At 44.1% G+C, this 15908-nt stretch overlaps 1 pseudogene; it reads left to right on the top strand.

Annotated features, from left to right (window-relative positions):
* The first annotated feature begins 1055 nt into the window (after positions 1 to 1055).
* LOC104074744 overlaps positions 1056 to 15908 on the top strand; it is a 33867-nt pseudogene continuing 19014 nt past the window's right edge.

Genomic DNA, 15908 nt, shown 5'->3' with positions numbered 1-15908 from the left:
ATCTGCACAGGAGTTGCCTTACCCCAGGGAGGCAGTGAGAAGCTCTGTGGTTGCTCTGACTTACAGCTACTTCATGGGTTTCTCTGGGAACCACAGAAAACCACCAATACCCTCAGTACTCCCAAAATCCCACTGCACCCCCCATCCAAGAACTGCCCTCACCAGAATTGGGCCTTAGGGTCTTGCAGTGTTCAGGAACAAAAGATGGGAGAAAGGCCCTCCTTCTCAGCCATAGGCAGGTTCCTAGTGGTCCAGCACCGGACAAGGAGAAAGGCTGAAGAGAAGGTGGGAATATTCTCCCTATTTCTCCTCAGTTCATCTCTCACTTTCTGGCCCCTCTTAGGAGCTACCACCCAGGTTTGGGATGTTGACTTGCCTGTTCCTTCTGCTGCAGGTTCCTATTGAACTGGAAGATATTGTTGGTGTGAACAGGACAGTACCACAGGTAATTCCAGGCTTCTTCAATCTCTGTTTTCTCAGCAATGTGGGAAGCAATGTTCCCCTTCTCCTTTCCTTCTAGTTTCACCTTCCGCCTAGAAGAGAAACCAAGATGTCTGATGGTTATAAGGAAAAGTGTGTGTATGATGCTGACCCCATGCAGTTCCTGGTTCCTCCTGAGAAAAAGAAAACTGAGGCCATGATCAAGCCCTATGACATCAAGACATCCTGGTGGGTGAAGGATGAGAAAGGGGGTTTCATTGCTGGGGAGATCCAGATGACAAAGTCATGGTGAAGATGGTAATCAACCAGCTAAGTTCTACTTTATGAATTCAACAGGAAAGCAGTAGCCTACTGCCCCAGAGGAAGTGCAACCATGTCTGAGTCCAGACCTATTTTGCTCTGTGGGTCAGCCGATTTGTGGGACTCCTTTCCTGAGGCCACCAGCCAGAGGCAGTGGCAGCTAGAACAAGACTTGAAGTGGAAGCATGTCCCAGAAAGTGTCTTCCATGTGGTCCATGGAGACCTATCTGAGATAACACCACCTTCTTCCTGTTCCCCAACACTGCAGACCATCATGGTGAAGAATGTCCAGCAGATGGATGGAACGCTGGATAATGAAACCGCCCAAGTTGAACCAGATCGATGACACGGCAAACATGACCTTCCTGAACAAGGCCAGCGTCCTGGACAACCTATGTCAGCACTACACCCACATGAGGATCTATGATTTGAAAGGGCAGAGGGGAATAGCAAAGCAGCATGGGGTAATGGCAGGACAGGAATCGGTCCTGACTCAGAGGGCCAGCCTGTGCTGCTGTACATTGGGGGTGTGTGTGTGACTTAAATCTTTCAATGTCAGCTCATGTCCAGGCCCCTTTTCCCTGCCTGTCTGTCACTTATTAAAAGCAAATGGCAAAGCACCAGGACATTTGAGTTCTCTGCTTAGCTCTGCCCTGTCTTCAAATGAATTCCCTGCATTTCTTTTCTCCCATTCATAAAACAGAGAGTGATATTGATCTGTGGCTGCAATGAATCTACCCTCACACAGAGCTCTGGGGGCTTGCAGGTGGTCTGGAAACTGAAATAAATAGCAGTGGGAGGAATAATCACAGTGTGTGCAGCGAGCATGGAGATTCTTGAGACAACAGTGCTGTAGAGCAGCCTCAGGGATCCTCAGCCAGGTGGGATTTCCCAGCACTTTACTTCCTGCCACCTGCAAAAACAAAACATAGTAAAAAGTGTTTTATCTGGGTAAAACATTGCGAAGAGCAAGTTGTCCAAATAATAAAAGAGACATAAGCATCAATAATCAGGGAGGGAGACCTGGTCTTTTTTCTCATGATAGCAAAGAAGTATGTTGTTTGGTAGCAAATAGAAAGAAGCCCTCCATGCTAATGGCTGCTTCAGCATGCAGAGGCATTGCAGCTTCTAAGGCTGAGAGCAGTGGTTTCTCTTCTCTTCTCTTTGCTTTGCTTCGCTTCGCTTCCTCTCTCTCTTCTCTTTTCACTCTTTCTCTTTCACTCTTTTTCTCTTTCTCTTTCTCTTTCTCTTTTTTCTTTTTCTTTTTCTTTCTCTTTTTCTTTTTCTTCTTCCTCTCCCCTCTGTTGCTAGTATGGGGGTCAGACAATTCAGAATTTGAAGACAAAAATAGCAGCCTTGGCCTTGCAGCAAAAATCCTGTTATTCTAGCCTTGTGGGATTCCTTCGGTGGCTTCCTATTTCTCCTTCCAGCTTCCTCACCACCAGAGCTCTGGATTGTCATGTCCCAGCTTGTACCTCTGCGCCTGTTTCCTCCTCCACAACTTTTCCCCCCGAGGCTGTCCCTACCCTACACGCATTCCTAGCTCTGTCTTATGCTGCCCTCTATCCTTGGAATAACCTTCCTCTTCCTACAAGCAATAAACCTCACTCCTCTTTCCTAACTTTCTGCCTGCAGATCCCAGCGTTGCCCTACCATTCCCCTGTGGGTCTCTCAATCCTAGCACATCCCAAAACTCTTTTCTGGAAGACTGAAGTACTAAGCACTGAAAACTGCATTACACTTTGCATTTGGTGTTGCTTCTTGGAACTGGGGAAATTAGCCAGAATCCTGCCTGCCCCAAATCCACAAGGCTGCACCTCTGTGAAGAGCCTTCGGTAGGGCTGAACCTGGAAAGGAATTACTGCTCACAGCAGTAATTCAGCTTTCTGTGGGAGCTGACTGACAGAAAATGTATTTAATAGGTTGCTTTGGATGGTGAGGAGTAGTTGTGCTCAAAGCCCAAGTCTTCAGTGTTGAGCATCCTGATGCTGATGCTGACTTTTATCTTCTTTTTGTAGGAATCCCTGGAAGATCAAATCATCCAGGTGAATCCTGTTCTGGAGACCCTTGATAATGCTAAAACTATGAGGAAGAACAATTCTTCCCATTTTGTAAGTACCAGCCCCTCTTTGGATTTCACTGGTAGGTCACTGGTAGGTCATACAAAGATGTTCCCTCAGAAGAAATAAAATCAAAAATTATTTTTAAATGCTTCCTCAAGCACTACAGTTAGTTTGTGTTTACTAACATTTCATATGAAGCATTGTTGGTTCCCATTTTCTTGAACTAAGTTTGTCAGTTGATTTTGTTGTGACTTCATATTTTTATATGTCAAAAGAAAAAAACCAGTTTTGATCAACCCCAAATCAATGCCCTTTCAACTGTTTACTTCTGCAAAGATTCAAAATGCTTTCATTTTTTGCAGATTATTTTTAATTTTGAAATTGTCAGTGAAAATGTAAAACATTGGGGTTTTCAACTGGTCTCATTCCTCCGTTTCTGTGCGCTACATACTTCTGCCATATGCTGCAGAGAAAGGAGGATTTCTTTAAGCTCTAATACAGAATCCAAGAAGAAAGAGGTTTTTTATAGATCTGATCTTTGAAAAGATTAGATTTCCTCTCACTGATTTGCAAATTTGTCCCTACAGGCAATGCTGTCTGTCCCTGATGAATGCTCAGAACCTCTCTGCTACTTTCTGTTTTCCTACAGATATTGCAATCTTGATTAACAGACTCATCTTTTATTTTCACATCTAGAGCAAATTTATCTGAATTCACTTTGGTAGCACAGGCAAGCTAGCTGGGGCTAACACTGAGAGCTGTAAGTAAGTACATAATTCTTTACATTAATTTTGCTTTGGATTTTTTCTTTCTCTGAATGGACTCTGTTCCCATTACATCAGCCACGTGCAAATCTGAAACGAATTCTGCTAACCTGAGGGATCTGCACTGCCACAAATGAAACCAAAATCTGCCCCTACTTCCACAGTGAAGTTACGTGCTTTAGATGACGACAAATTTATTTCTTCTTTCTTTAGTTGCCTATGAGACTCTGTGAACACATAAAAGACACAATGCCTCCCCCAAAAGCTGTATACTTTTCATTCTACAATTATATTGCAACCATTACTCACATTCATCAGTACAACACTATAATTGTCTTGCAACCAAGACCCTAAAAATAGCTATCCAGGGAAGGTGCATTGTTCTTTGTTTGCACACGTGCATCCAAGACTAAATTGAGAACCACAAATCCCAGCTCTCAAGGTAAAAAGACCCCACCGTGTTTCCTGACTAAAGCCCTTTAACATATAGAAAAAGGAGAGAGGAAACATATGGACCGGTTATTCTTTAATGTGGGATTGTCTGCATCCCTCCTACTTTCAACTCATCCCAGATTTGCATCACACCCAGAGACCATATGTTGGATTTGCCTCTCTGGACAGTGGGCCAAGGCAAGTTTCAGGTTGTTTACTGGCAGGTTGCAGCTTCTTCCAGCCTGGCCTGGAGAGCAAGGGCATGGACAGACCTTCACTGTGCAAGCAGCAGCACCGGCTCAAGGTCCTTCTGCACCCCCACTGGAGCTCTGCTGGCAGAAGGGATTGTATGAGTGCTCCCTGAAGTCACCAGGACTAACTAAAACTGACAATAAAGGTGGTTTGAGTCAACCCAAATTTGTCTGAAGAACTCGCATGATGCCGTTCACCAGCAGAGCTATATGGACAGAAGACTTCAGCTGAGAGGCAAGGATGAAAAACGCCCAGCTAGGACTGCCAGCAAGGTCTGGTGATTTGGTACAGCTGAATGAATTGACACAGTGAGGTCTAGAGGAGGATGTTTTTTGTGGAGACTAGAAGCAAACTAAGCATGTCAGTGCCTGACAGAAGGTACGGACAGAGTGATTACAGGGTACAAAACATGTTTTCCAGAGCTCTTCTCAGAAAGAAAGGGCAGTATAAGGACATGTTTCACAGGTCAGTCTTAGAAATCATGCACTGGTTCAGAGCATCCAATTCAGAGGATGGTTAGAAGTAGGATGAGTTAGTCTGGAGATCTATTCCTGAACCCAGCACTGACATAACTGGACAAGTGATGGCATCTTTTGCCTCCGTTTCACTAGCGACCAAAGTAGTTGTACTAAAACTTGTGCCAGTCAGAATGTTGTGAAGTTTAAAAGCATGCTCTGAGAGTATCACTGAAGAATACTATGGTTCTTGCTGCACTCACAGGACTTCCAAAGGACCTTGGTGAAATGCTCGTTTCACTGATATTAAAAGCAAAATTCTCACTGACATCCATAGGTCCATGATTTTTCAACCTGTGGCTGCTACTTACACCTGGATGTGTTTCCCTCTGTGTTCCAAGTCTGGAGAAGTCACGTGTCATTTCCCAGGAAGTAGCTAAGAGATATTATCATATTTTCCATCAGATTCTCTCCAAAAAGAAACTTAAACTTACTGGTATGGCACTTTGTGTGTGTTATTCACTTCCTTTAACGCACACATCCCTGCTCGATCCTCTGTTTCTAGAAAAAGAAACCTACTCACCAGAACTGTACTTGGCTAGAGATTGAAATAGGTTCTCTGCAGTGAGGGTTTGTTACTAATTATCCAGGAAGAAGAGGATTGCAAGTGACTTTTCCTTAGGCAGGCCAGAGTGAGGAAAGAAAGCTGTCTTCCCTTATCTTGATCAATGCATGGTGAGGTCCCGCTTGATCTGGCAGGGCTGCCACTAAGGTAAAAATGATCATTTTCAAACTGAAGTGTTGAGCTGCTTCATGTCAATTGCTTACATCTCCTCAGGACAGGAAAGACAGCCAGGACAAGTTTTTCAATACTGTTGAAAAGGTTTGGGTGTTCAATCCCACTTACTTTGACGTGGCTGCTATGTTAAAATCTCCTAGGTAGCCTAAGAAACTCATCTCACAAAAGGCTTTTTTCTTAAGTGATACACTCAAAATGTGCTCAGGAAACGAAACCTAGAAGAACCCTCAGTCTCCAGTCAAAAAGCTCATGTTATGCCTTGATTGTACTGATGGCAATTGGTGTAATCACCTTTCAGTCTGTCTCTTCCTGCAGAAACTGCTTCTTGTGCCCAATCGTAATCATTACCACTGGGTGCATCAAGGTGTGATCACAGCAGACAACATGGATGATGGGGAAGAGCCACTTCTCACTAATGTAAGTCTGGAGAAACATCACTGAAATTGAAAATGCAGCAAACAGGATGCTGGCCCCCCCCCGGCCTAAGTTTCCTCTAGGAATAAAATTCAGCTTCTTCAACCTGAGGATAAATAAGCTACTGGAAGAGCAACTAGGGATAGCCTAAAGATTTGTTCAATTGTCTTGTGAGCTGAAGCCTGAATGTAAAAGATCTGCTCCAGAGCAAATGAGCTTGACGTAGGATTTCCTGGTTAACATTCAATGGCCTGGGGTTTGCAGGACTTCAAACGGGCTAGTTATAGGGTTTGTTTGAAGCCTGAAAACTGACAGATCTGAAAGCTGTGGCAGGGACCATGGGTTAAAACCTGCTCATCTCACATACATATGTAATCTCAAGGAGCAGCTTTTGTAAGAGGAAGACTTGACCCTTTGTCTGGTTTTGACACACATTTTCCTCTTTAATATAATTTTGAAGAGTATCTCTTACTGAAAAGAGCTTATTGGGAATATCTGCTGGCTCCTGAGACTGTTATTATAAGCAGGACTTGAGCTACAGAGAGATCAAACAGTCTCCAGCTGCTGAACTTACAGTGCCCTTTCTAGCAGCTGTTGGTATTTTACAGCTTCCAGGATTTGTACATTGCAAACAAGCCTTTTGTACAAAGCAGATATGATTTTCATAGCCACTAAGGCAGTCCCAAATCATGGCTCACGAGTAACACGCTGCAAGACTCTCTGGCATGTTCAGAGTTGTGCGCTCTCCCTTCTCTGGCCATGCCATAAGAGCAAAGCACAATGTTGCCAGCAGAGCTACGCTTCCTCCGCATCTGTGCTAGCTGACATGTGGGATAATTGCTATAAGGGGATGTTGCTGCTCATGTCCTGCTAATTTTAAAAAGCATGGTGAATAGTGGAATGAGCTGATATCCCAGATGGTATGTTGCATTTTGCTCGTGGTATCAGAGACACTTAGAACAACTGCTGTCAAAGCAACATGGTTCTTACCTAGCATAAATCAGTATACAAAAGAAAAGCAGAGTAGCAACATTAAGCTACTCTGTCCCATGCTAGTCTGAAGGGACCTGGCTGGTCAAATTTCAATGGGCTGGAAAATTATTTTAGATGTTTAGCTCTATGGGCTGGCTTCCAGCTTATGGCGCAGATTAAGAATTCCCTTGTGTGGGTCTGTGTCCCTTCTGCCAGGTGGCCTTTGATGTTCTGGGCTCCAGTCCAGAAGAGAGGATCTGTGTTTACAAGCTGAGTAGGGGTATCATGCACTTGGGCACCACGAAGTTCAAGCAGAAGCCAAGAAAGGAGCAGGCAGAGGTGGAGAACACGGAGGTAGGCTGAGATCTTATGCTTGGTGACAGCAAACCAGGACAAAACCAGCATGCTAAGAGCTCAGCCAGTTCGTTAAAACTGAAAAAGCTGCTAAAACCAGACTCTCGTTTCCAGGGAATATAAAATGACCTTAAACAACACACTGATTTTTTTTTTTTTAAATGAACAGATGTGCTATTGAGAGTCAGAGCTGGCATTCACAGCTGCCACAGGGCAGCAGGCCTAGCCAGATGGCTAAGCTGTCAGCTAAGGACCTGATACTTCTTTGTTGAACAGCCCTGCTTTGCAGGTGTTTTTGGAGCCATGGTGGAGCAAACAGGCGCATACCTCCCAGAGCATATGGGAACCCAGACACCTTGAGGTGTGCATAATTGCCCCTGCTCCATCCAGCAAGCTCTGCTGAATGGTGTGTGTGTGAAGGGACAGAGCTGACACTTGCTTCCCTTCTGTCCTTCCCAGTGAGTTCCCAGCGGGGCTGGAGAGCTTGCCCGCCCCTGAGCACAGAGCCTGTAACCATTTTTCCGAGTATGTAGCAAGGGGATGGGGACAATGAGCGATCTTCTTTCTGTTACTCAGATTAACATGTTAACCTTCCCTCCAATAGCGGCTGACAAAGTTACTCAGCTCATGGGTCTGAAGTCTGGAGAGCTCCAGAGGGGGCATCACCAGGCCCAGGGTGAAGCAGGGAACAAGTTGGAGTGGAAAGGCACCCTCTTGGCCCTATAGCCCCAGAACGAGGGATTTGGCCAGCATGTGCATGCTCCCCAAGGCCACTGATGGCCATTGAAGGCTGCCATTGTAACAACCATCTGGGCAAATCACCCAACTTCCTCAAGCCCAAGGAACCCAAAGGCAGAATCATAGAATCATAGAATCATAGAATCATAGAATCATTAAGGTTGGAAAAGACCTCTAAAGATCATCAAGTCCAACCGTTAACCCAACACCACCATGCCCACTAAACCATGTCCCTAAAGTTCCCCCCGAGCACCACGGTGCATTACGTTGGCACTGTAAGTGCAGACCAGTGCTGTTTCTGCCATACCCCTAACCCTGAGTAAGCTGGAACATGCACTTAGCAAGGTCAGACATGAGGCCAAGATGTAGAGGCCAAGCCCCCTGCATGAATAGATCACATCAAACTTCCACAGGTTTTAACATACAGCAACACTGGGAAAAGTACTTTGCTGGTGCAAATTAATGTGTCTCTGTTGCCTTAAAGAAGTACTGCAGCCAGAGATTGGCTCTGCCGCACAGAAATGTGCATCTCGGAAATCCTTTCTGGTAACAATTAATTGAAAACAGTGATTGTGCAAATGTCTGACCAGTGACGCAACAGTTGAGCATTTTAACGTACAAATAACAGCAAGGCCGCTTCATGACTCTTCAACATGTTGCCACTGGCCTTGATTAAAAATATAATCCTTATAGATATTCTGAAAAGGAACAAAACTCCAAAAACTCAAGCCAAGGCTTGTTTCTAGTAACACAAAGCTGTAGGAAAGCTACCCAAAAGGCACATCAGCCAAAGGATTAAATTCATTTTTGCTTCTGTTGCTTACGTGTTGCTGGAAGAGCCAGAGTCCTGCAGTTCACTGCAGCTTGTCTAGCTTTTCCTGGTGTATGTGACTTGCCTCTCTGCTGTGTTGTCACGCAGCCATGCTAATGCTTAGCAGTGGGAACAGTATTTAAGCATATTATCAAACTCCACCAGTTATTCATATACTCCACTGCACAGACATACTGACAGAACATGATCAGAGCATGAATCACAGGCCCTTTGCTCTATCTTTTTTACACTCGGCAACTATTTCCTTTCTTTGCTACCAAGCAGGTTTTTGAAAGTGACATTTGACTGTGCCAAAATATGTTCTGATTGTCCTTGGTTATACCAGTCTATAAGCCACATTGTCCCCTCTGTCAGCGTATCAAAGTATGAGCCTAAAAGGTAAAAATATAGTCTCTCTGCAACATCCCTTCCTTTGGCAGTCCTGCAGAATCCTTTATTTAGGGCAAATGGGCTTTCCATGGTAAGGGCCCCCCATGAGTCCTGAGACTCTAGAGAGTGCATTAATGCTATTCCCATGCCAGCATTAACTCGCTTCCTTTCCCTATACCCACAGAGGATTTCTCCCTCTCTCTATGCAGGTTAACAATCAGAAATCTGCTTTCTCATGCACTGCACTGGGCTGTTCTCAAGTTGTACCTTAACTGGTCAGGCCTTTTCTCCCCTGCTCCTTTCCAGATGTGACACAGTATCACAGGGTAGCTACAGAAGAATGAGGATCCCCTGAATGAAGCAATGATGGGCTTGCTCCAGAAATCCAGCATGCCCCTGCTCTGCTTCCTCTTTAAAAAGGAGGAGGCCACAGGTAGAGTGTACATTATGCAGTACAATCAATACTGTCAGCTCAGTGTGTCGGCAAGCAAATGTCATCAGTTCTGGTGCCCAGTGCTTCCCCATCATTCTTTTGTGGAAAGGATTAAGCCTGTCATTGTAACACTCTCTTCATCCAGGTAACAGCCTGTGTCTGCCTCTGCATACTTCTCTTCTGTGCTGAAAGACAATCTAGCTCTGTCCTTGAAAATTCTGCCCCTCCAGCACTAAGAGAGGCAGACTGTACACACTGTGTTCACTTTGCTCAGTGAAGGCACTACCAAGCACTGCTGCAGAAACGTGCTTGCACAGATGGAAGCGTGAGTGCAATCCTGACTTAACGACAGGCTACATAATGCCCTCCTGGCAGCCAGTGGCCTTCTGCTGCCCAGACAAATGTCAGGTTTCTATCAACCAGAAAAACTTGCTGCCTACTAGGATTGTTATCAGCCCAGCCCAGGACTCTGCAGTTGAAAGGCGAATAGGAAACAGTTTAGGAAACTGCTTTTCAGATTTCAAGCTATCAAATAGACAGGGTTGGATCTTATTTCTACTTCCTGCATGTGCAACTCGATCTCAGCCTATGTTAAACTGGTAAAGCAGCACCAGCGTAAGAGAGAGGAGACTGACTTAGAGTGCAAAAAATTGTGTATGCCAACATATTGTGAATGCAGCTTCTCTCTTCTCTTCTCTTCTCTTCTCTTCTCTTCTCTTCTCTTCTCTTCTCTTCTCTTCTTTCTCAGGACTATGTTCACTTCTGCTTTGAGGATTTCTTTAGAGTAGTAAACAATGAAAGAACAACCTCTAAACCAAAGCACAATGCAGGTAAAATGATGCATATTTTTATTTGGTTAGTAGTTCATCCAGACAGCGTTGAACTATTAACTTAAGTCAGTTAGGACAGGTTTACATTAGAGGCTACAGTATACTACTTCAGTGTGACTCCTTTTCAAGAGCTTCTCTCACATATTCTGTGCAATAATATTGATTTTAGCTGGTGGCAGCAAGAGGCAGAAAAGAGGGCCCTCTTTTGTGACTGTCTCCAACTTCTACAGGGTAAGCAATCATCCATGCCTTTGTATTTAAACTGCCATCAATGCCTTTGTAGTCCAGCAGCAGCTCAGTCTCCCTAATTTATCTTCAGCCCTGCCCAAGGCTGGCTAATGCCGTTACCCTGATTTTACCAATGCAGAACTAAAAGAGAAAGGGGTGGCTCAGTTACAGAAACTTTAGCATCTAGTGTCATTGGTGTCATTTAAAATGCCCTTGGGTATCTGGGACATCCACAAGGGGCAAAAAGATACCACACACGGCTTAGAAGACACCTGTGCTCTTCTGGAGCATGTATCTGGTGATACATGAATGCATCTAAAATGTCATTATGTTTAGGCAACTGAAACCCCTCTAAGAGACTTGCAGGGTCACACAGGAAGGGTATGGCAGAGCAGAGAATTACGTCCCAATCTCCTGAGATGCAGACCAGCACCCGGAGGATGTGGTATATCTCTCTGAGGCTGGTGTCACAGTACTTACATTTGCTGTCATGAGTGCTAGAAACAGGACAAGAAAGGTCTAAAGAAGCCTGTTATGTTTTGGCTTGAAAGTCACAAATGAAGAGGGGAAATACACTATGGGAAAAGTCCTGTGTTACTATTTCTATAGTATCCAAAGCTGAATGCTAGCTGATACAGTTATGGATGAGTTCAATCAAGTTTTTTCAGACATCCTTGTCTGCTTTTATTACGCACCATGCCGCCATTTCACCCACTCTTGATCGCTGACAGCCATGGAGAAGTTTTCACATAAGCCTAAACGAGGTTATTGTGTGCTGCCTGTCCTCTGTAGCATGTTTCTGTCTCCAGGGGCTGGTCCACCCAGCAAATAAAAGCCAATTGCTGTTATCAGTTCATGGAGCTATTCCTCTAGGCTTGCTAGTGGAGAGCAGGACTTTTCATTGTTAACTCTTCATATGACGGTAATCCCCAAAGGAATAGTTATATAATACTATAAGCCAGAATCACAAAACAACGTTTACCTGAAATTGTTTCAGGTTCACACCATGCCCAAAGTTGCTTCCATGCATGTAAGCTTGTTCCCCTGGGCCACGTAGGTCCAGGCTCACTTCCTACCCTGTTGTGTGGAGTTTGTTTTGCTTTTTCCCAGCTGTGAAACACGAACAACTTTATAACACAGCAGGTTTTCTCTCTCCAGCCTTGGTAACCCTTGTTAGTTTTTTCACTCTTTGTCTCATTCCAGGAGCAGCTGAACTAGCTGATGACCGGCTTTGCACAGCACATCCCCGCATTTCATCCACTGCATTGTTCCAAACGAATTCAGACAGTCCGGTAGGTGTCTGCAGCACTGCAGAGCAATCCTCAAGCAAAGCCACACAGTGCCTTCAGCACAAGCTTTGGCTGGCTAAACAGCAGATCTTTATTCAGGAATGAAAGAAGTTGGATCATCGCTTCACAGACTACCTTGTACCCCTTCAAGGGAATGTTAGTCTGAGAGACACTTCCAAGCGCCAGGTCTAGAGACAGTATGTCTAATAAACCTCTCATTTCATGCGAGAAGCACAAAGAATTAGGAAATACATGACCTGGAACTAGACAAATTGGCACCATTATTTATTAGGCTGCATTGCCTCCTGCAACCCTTTTTTTGCAGGATCAACCACGGAAACAGTGAATTGCAGAGGGGGAGAGCAACACAAGTTTTCACCTATGATATAATAAAGTGGAAGGGCAAGTAATGGAAAGCAGTTAACAGCAAACAAATCTGCTATGAATAGGCAGTTAGTCATGTTGTTTGAATTCCAGCACTATTACTGAATGTACATTTCCACTTTCAGATGATGGAGGTATGCATCCTGTGCAGTGATCTTGTCCATGAGAAATCAGAGGGAGTGGGTATGAATGCCTACTTCTAACGCTTCTGCATCCCCCTCCAACAACCTCCACTTTGCACAGACAGGTAGAAATGTCCACAAGCTTCCTTACCACTAGTATTTCAGTGCCATGCCCGTGCAGCTAGGAAGCTAAACCAGAGAAGATCTTCAGCAGTGATTAGCCTTTCTGCACTACTGCTAACTGTAGCTCTTTAGAGAAGATCTTCAGCAGTGATTAGCCTTTTTGCACTACCGCTAACTGTAGCTCTTATATCATTATACCTGTCTTTCTCATTTTAGATACCAAAGCCTAAATCCCAGCATAATCCTCCAGGGTTTGTGGACAATAAGAAGGCATCAGAGTTGCTGCTTGGCTCTACTGACCTGGGGGAGAACAAGTACAGAATTGGATATAACAAGGTACTGTTTACTCCTACCAAATTGAGCTAAATAAATTGATGGCAGTTATGACTCAGCATGCCTTTGGTGTAGATATAGCTGCAGAATTAGAGTTTCTACAGCAACCCTCTTCCTCTTGCATATAATGTTCTCTCTTACACATGCTCCCCAAACTGACTTTTAATCAGACAGTACAGTGAATATAATGCAAATGAAGTGCACCTTAAGCTATGCGATACATCTCACTTGCTCTTTACTATTCCTTAGTCAGGCAAAAATCCTACTAACTGATCATTTATCCAATTTAAGACTGGAAAGGAAAATGGAGAGAGACTGTTGTAGGTGTCTAATATTAGCAGCATATATCATTAATTCTGCATATATGTTTTTGTCATAACATAATGAAAGTAGCTATTGTAACAGCCACGCAGAAGGGAGCATTCTGTTCTTTGCATGAACCTAAAATCTGCATTTCCCAACTTTTATAATAATTACACATTATTCATCAATCCTCCAGCCTATTCTATCCTTAAATTTCAACTTATGGATGGAGGTTAAAGTGGGCCGGACACTTCCCCTGATCTTACTTTTAAAGACAACAGCCACAGAATTACTACTATTATTTTTTCATTGTCATTGAAACTACTTAGTGCGTTTCCTGGCACAGGAGAGCACAAGGTTTCATCAAGGAAGACTTCCACGCCTGCTTCACTATATGCCACTTAGCTAGATCTTATGATGATCCCGATGGGCTCAGAGAAGGCTAAAGAACGCTGGGCAAACCCATGCTAAAGGTGAATGGAATCCAATTCCTAAATATTAGTCTTCCATTCCCATAACCTCCCCAAACTTCATTCTTTTTGTAAATGTAAGCAGAGAAGAGACAAGATCACGAGGTAAATTGACATGTAAAGACCAAAGAAGTAAAATATCCTCGCTTCTGAGTGCTAATACACAGGAAGTCCAAAGTTTCATAGTCCCGAAGGCTACCTAGAACTCCAGGTTCTAACAGTCTCCTGTCTTCCAACACATTCTTCTGTGCTGGGATCCTGCCCACGCTGGAAGACACAAGAGATGAACTTCTGGCAAAGATTACAACCATGCCGCAATGTTGTGCTCATGGCTTCCTGATGAGGATTGAGTACAAAAAGATGCTGGAAAGAAGGTATCCTTGGGGAAAAAAATAGAAACTCTTCTGTGAATCCAAGGCGGCATTAGAAACCAACCACTAATGTAATTCATTTACTAGCAAGAACCATGAAATGAAAACAGGGACTTCCAAGTTCTACACCCCAGTACACAGCAAAGCAATAAAGCTTTCCTGCCTTTTCCACATGGCTCCATGCAGTAGAACAATATTGCAGCTAGACAGCTGGGTAGCTCCGTTACCTCCTGCGCATCCACTCCACAGATCAACAGCTGGAGGATCTCTGTAATTTGGTAGTGAGCATTATCCCTGTCCAGAAACCCTAACTCACATGGTGATGCAGTGAGTCTCCCGGAACTCAACCACAATACATAAGTGTATGAGTCACGAGATTTTGGTTTCGATCTGTGTACTTTTTCTGACACTGCCTATGGTATCTTTGGCTGCAGGATAGAGGAGAGGAAAGCCGGGAGGCAAAAAACACCCTTTCAATTCACTTCCAGTTTATTTGTATGTTTGTATATTTTTATTTGTGTATTTCCAGTAGTATTTGTCTCTTCTAGTGCATGAAAACTTCAATTTCTACATCCACTGTAGCACTTTTTAAACAAACAAATTCAATTCTGTTGTCCTTTTTCCTACGTCAGCAAACTGCTATGACTTCTTGCATGCCAAAAATTGTGGGGCATCAAGGCCTACTCCATTCGACTGAGACTACATACTGACTGCAGCATTCTGCTGCATACAATTGAGAGTGAACACTTTGAGCTCCCCTACATACACTGCCTGGAAACAAAACTGTTTCTAAACCACACAGGTTCTGTTTGCTACAGGCTTGGCCTTATGGCAATTCAGAGGATTGTCCAGAAGTTTCTGCAGCTGCTTTTCTGGGGAGGGCAGAAATTGTATAGTGGGTGAGGAAAATACTCTGAGGTTGTCCTGTTCTGCAGAATTAAACAGTGGCAATTACAGACACTGAGAACCTTGGGATGTCTGGGCAGGGAAGATAAGGGCTGGCAGAAAAAATAACGGCCATGTTCACTTAAGTAAAGACACTGAGGAAGCTAGTGGCTTTCTTGTTAACTGTTAATAGGGCAAGGGGCCTGAATGATTTCTTTTCAAATCAATGCCAGAAAAGTTAGTAAACAGAGAGAGCCCTGAAATCTGAGTCTAAGCCTGCTACCTCCAGGGAGTGGAAAGAAAGTGTCTTAGAAATTCAAGACCTGGACTTCACACTTCCAAAAACAGCATAGAGAGAAGTGGTGAGGTTATAAGCATGGCAATACAAGATTTCACTACTCATTAACATTTAAAAGCTGAAACAAAGCTGCTTGGTTTACTTCTCTTAAGCAAGACCACACTGTCAGCATGAAGGGGCAGTTCCTGCTCAGACTCCATTCACTTAGTCCCAGGATGAATAATTCAGTTGGTTTTCTGGTAAGAGAGAAAAGTGTTGACCAAGATACTCAAGCTTAAGTGAAACTGTGGTGGGTTGACCCTGGCTGGATGCCAGGTGCCCACCAAAGCTGCTCTATCGCTCCCCTCCTCAGCTGGACAGGGGAGAGAAAAAATGTAGCTAAAAGCTCGTGGGTCGAGATAAGGACAGGGAGAGATCATTCACCAATTACTGCCATGGGAAAACCAGACTTGACTTGGGGAAAAAATGGATTTAATTTATTACCAATCAAATCAGAGTAGCGTAATGAGAAATAAAACCAAAACTTAAAAACACCTTCCCCCCACGCCTCCCTTCTTCCCGGGCTTAATCTTTAAAGTAGATTTTCTCTACTTCCTCCTCCCGAGTGGCACAGGGGGATGGGAATGGGGGTTGCGGTCAGTTCATCACACGTTG

This window comes from Fulmarus glacialis, unplaced genomic scaffold (assembly GCF_000690835.1).
Source record: "Fulmarus glacialis isolate BGI_N327 unplaced genomic scaffold, ASM69083v1 scaffold5440, whole genome shotgun sequence".
Classification (NCBI taxonomy): domain Eukaryota; kingdom Metazoa; phylum Chordata; class Aves; order Procellariiformes; family Procellariidae; genus Fulmarus; species Fulmarus glacialis.
This window is presented reverse-complemented; position numbering and strand designations above follow the sequence as displayed.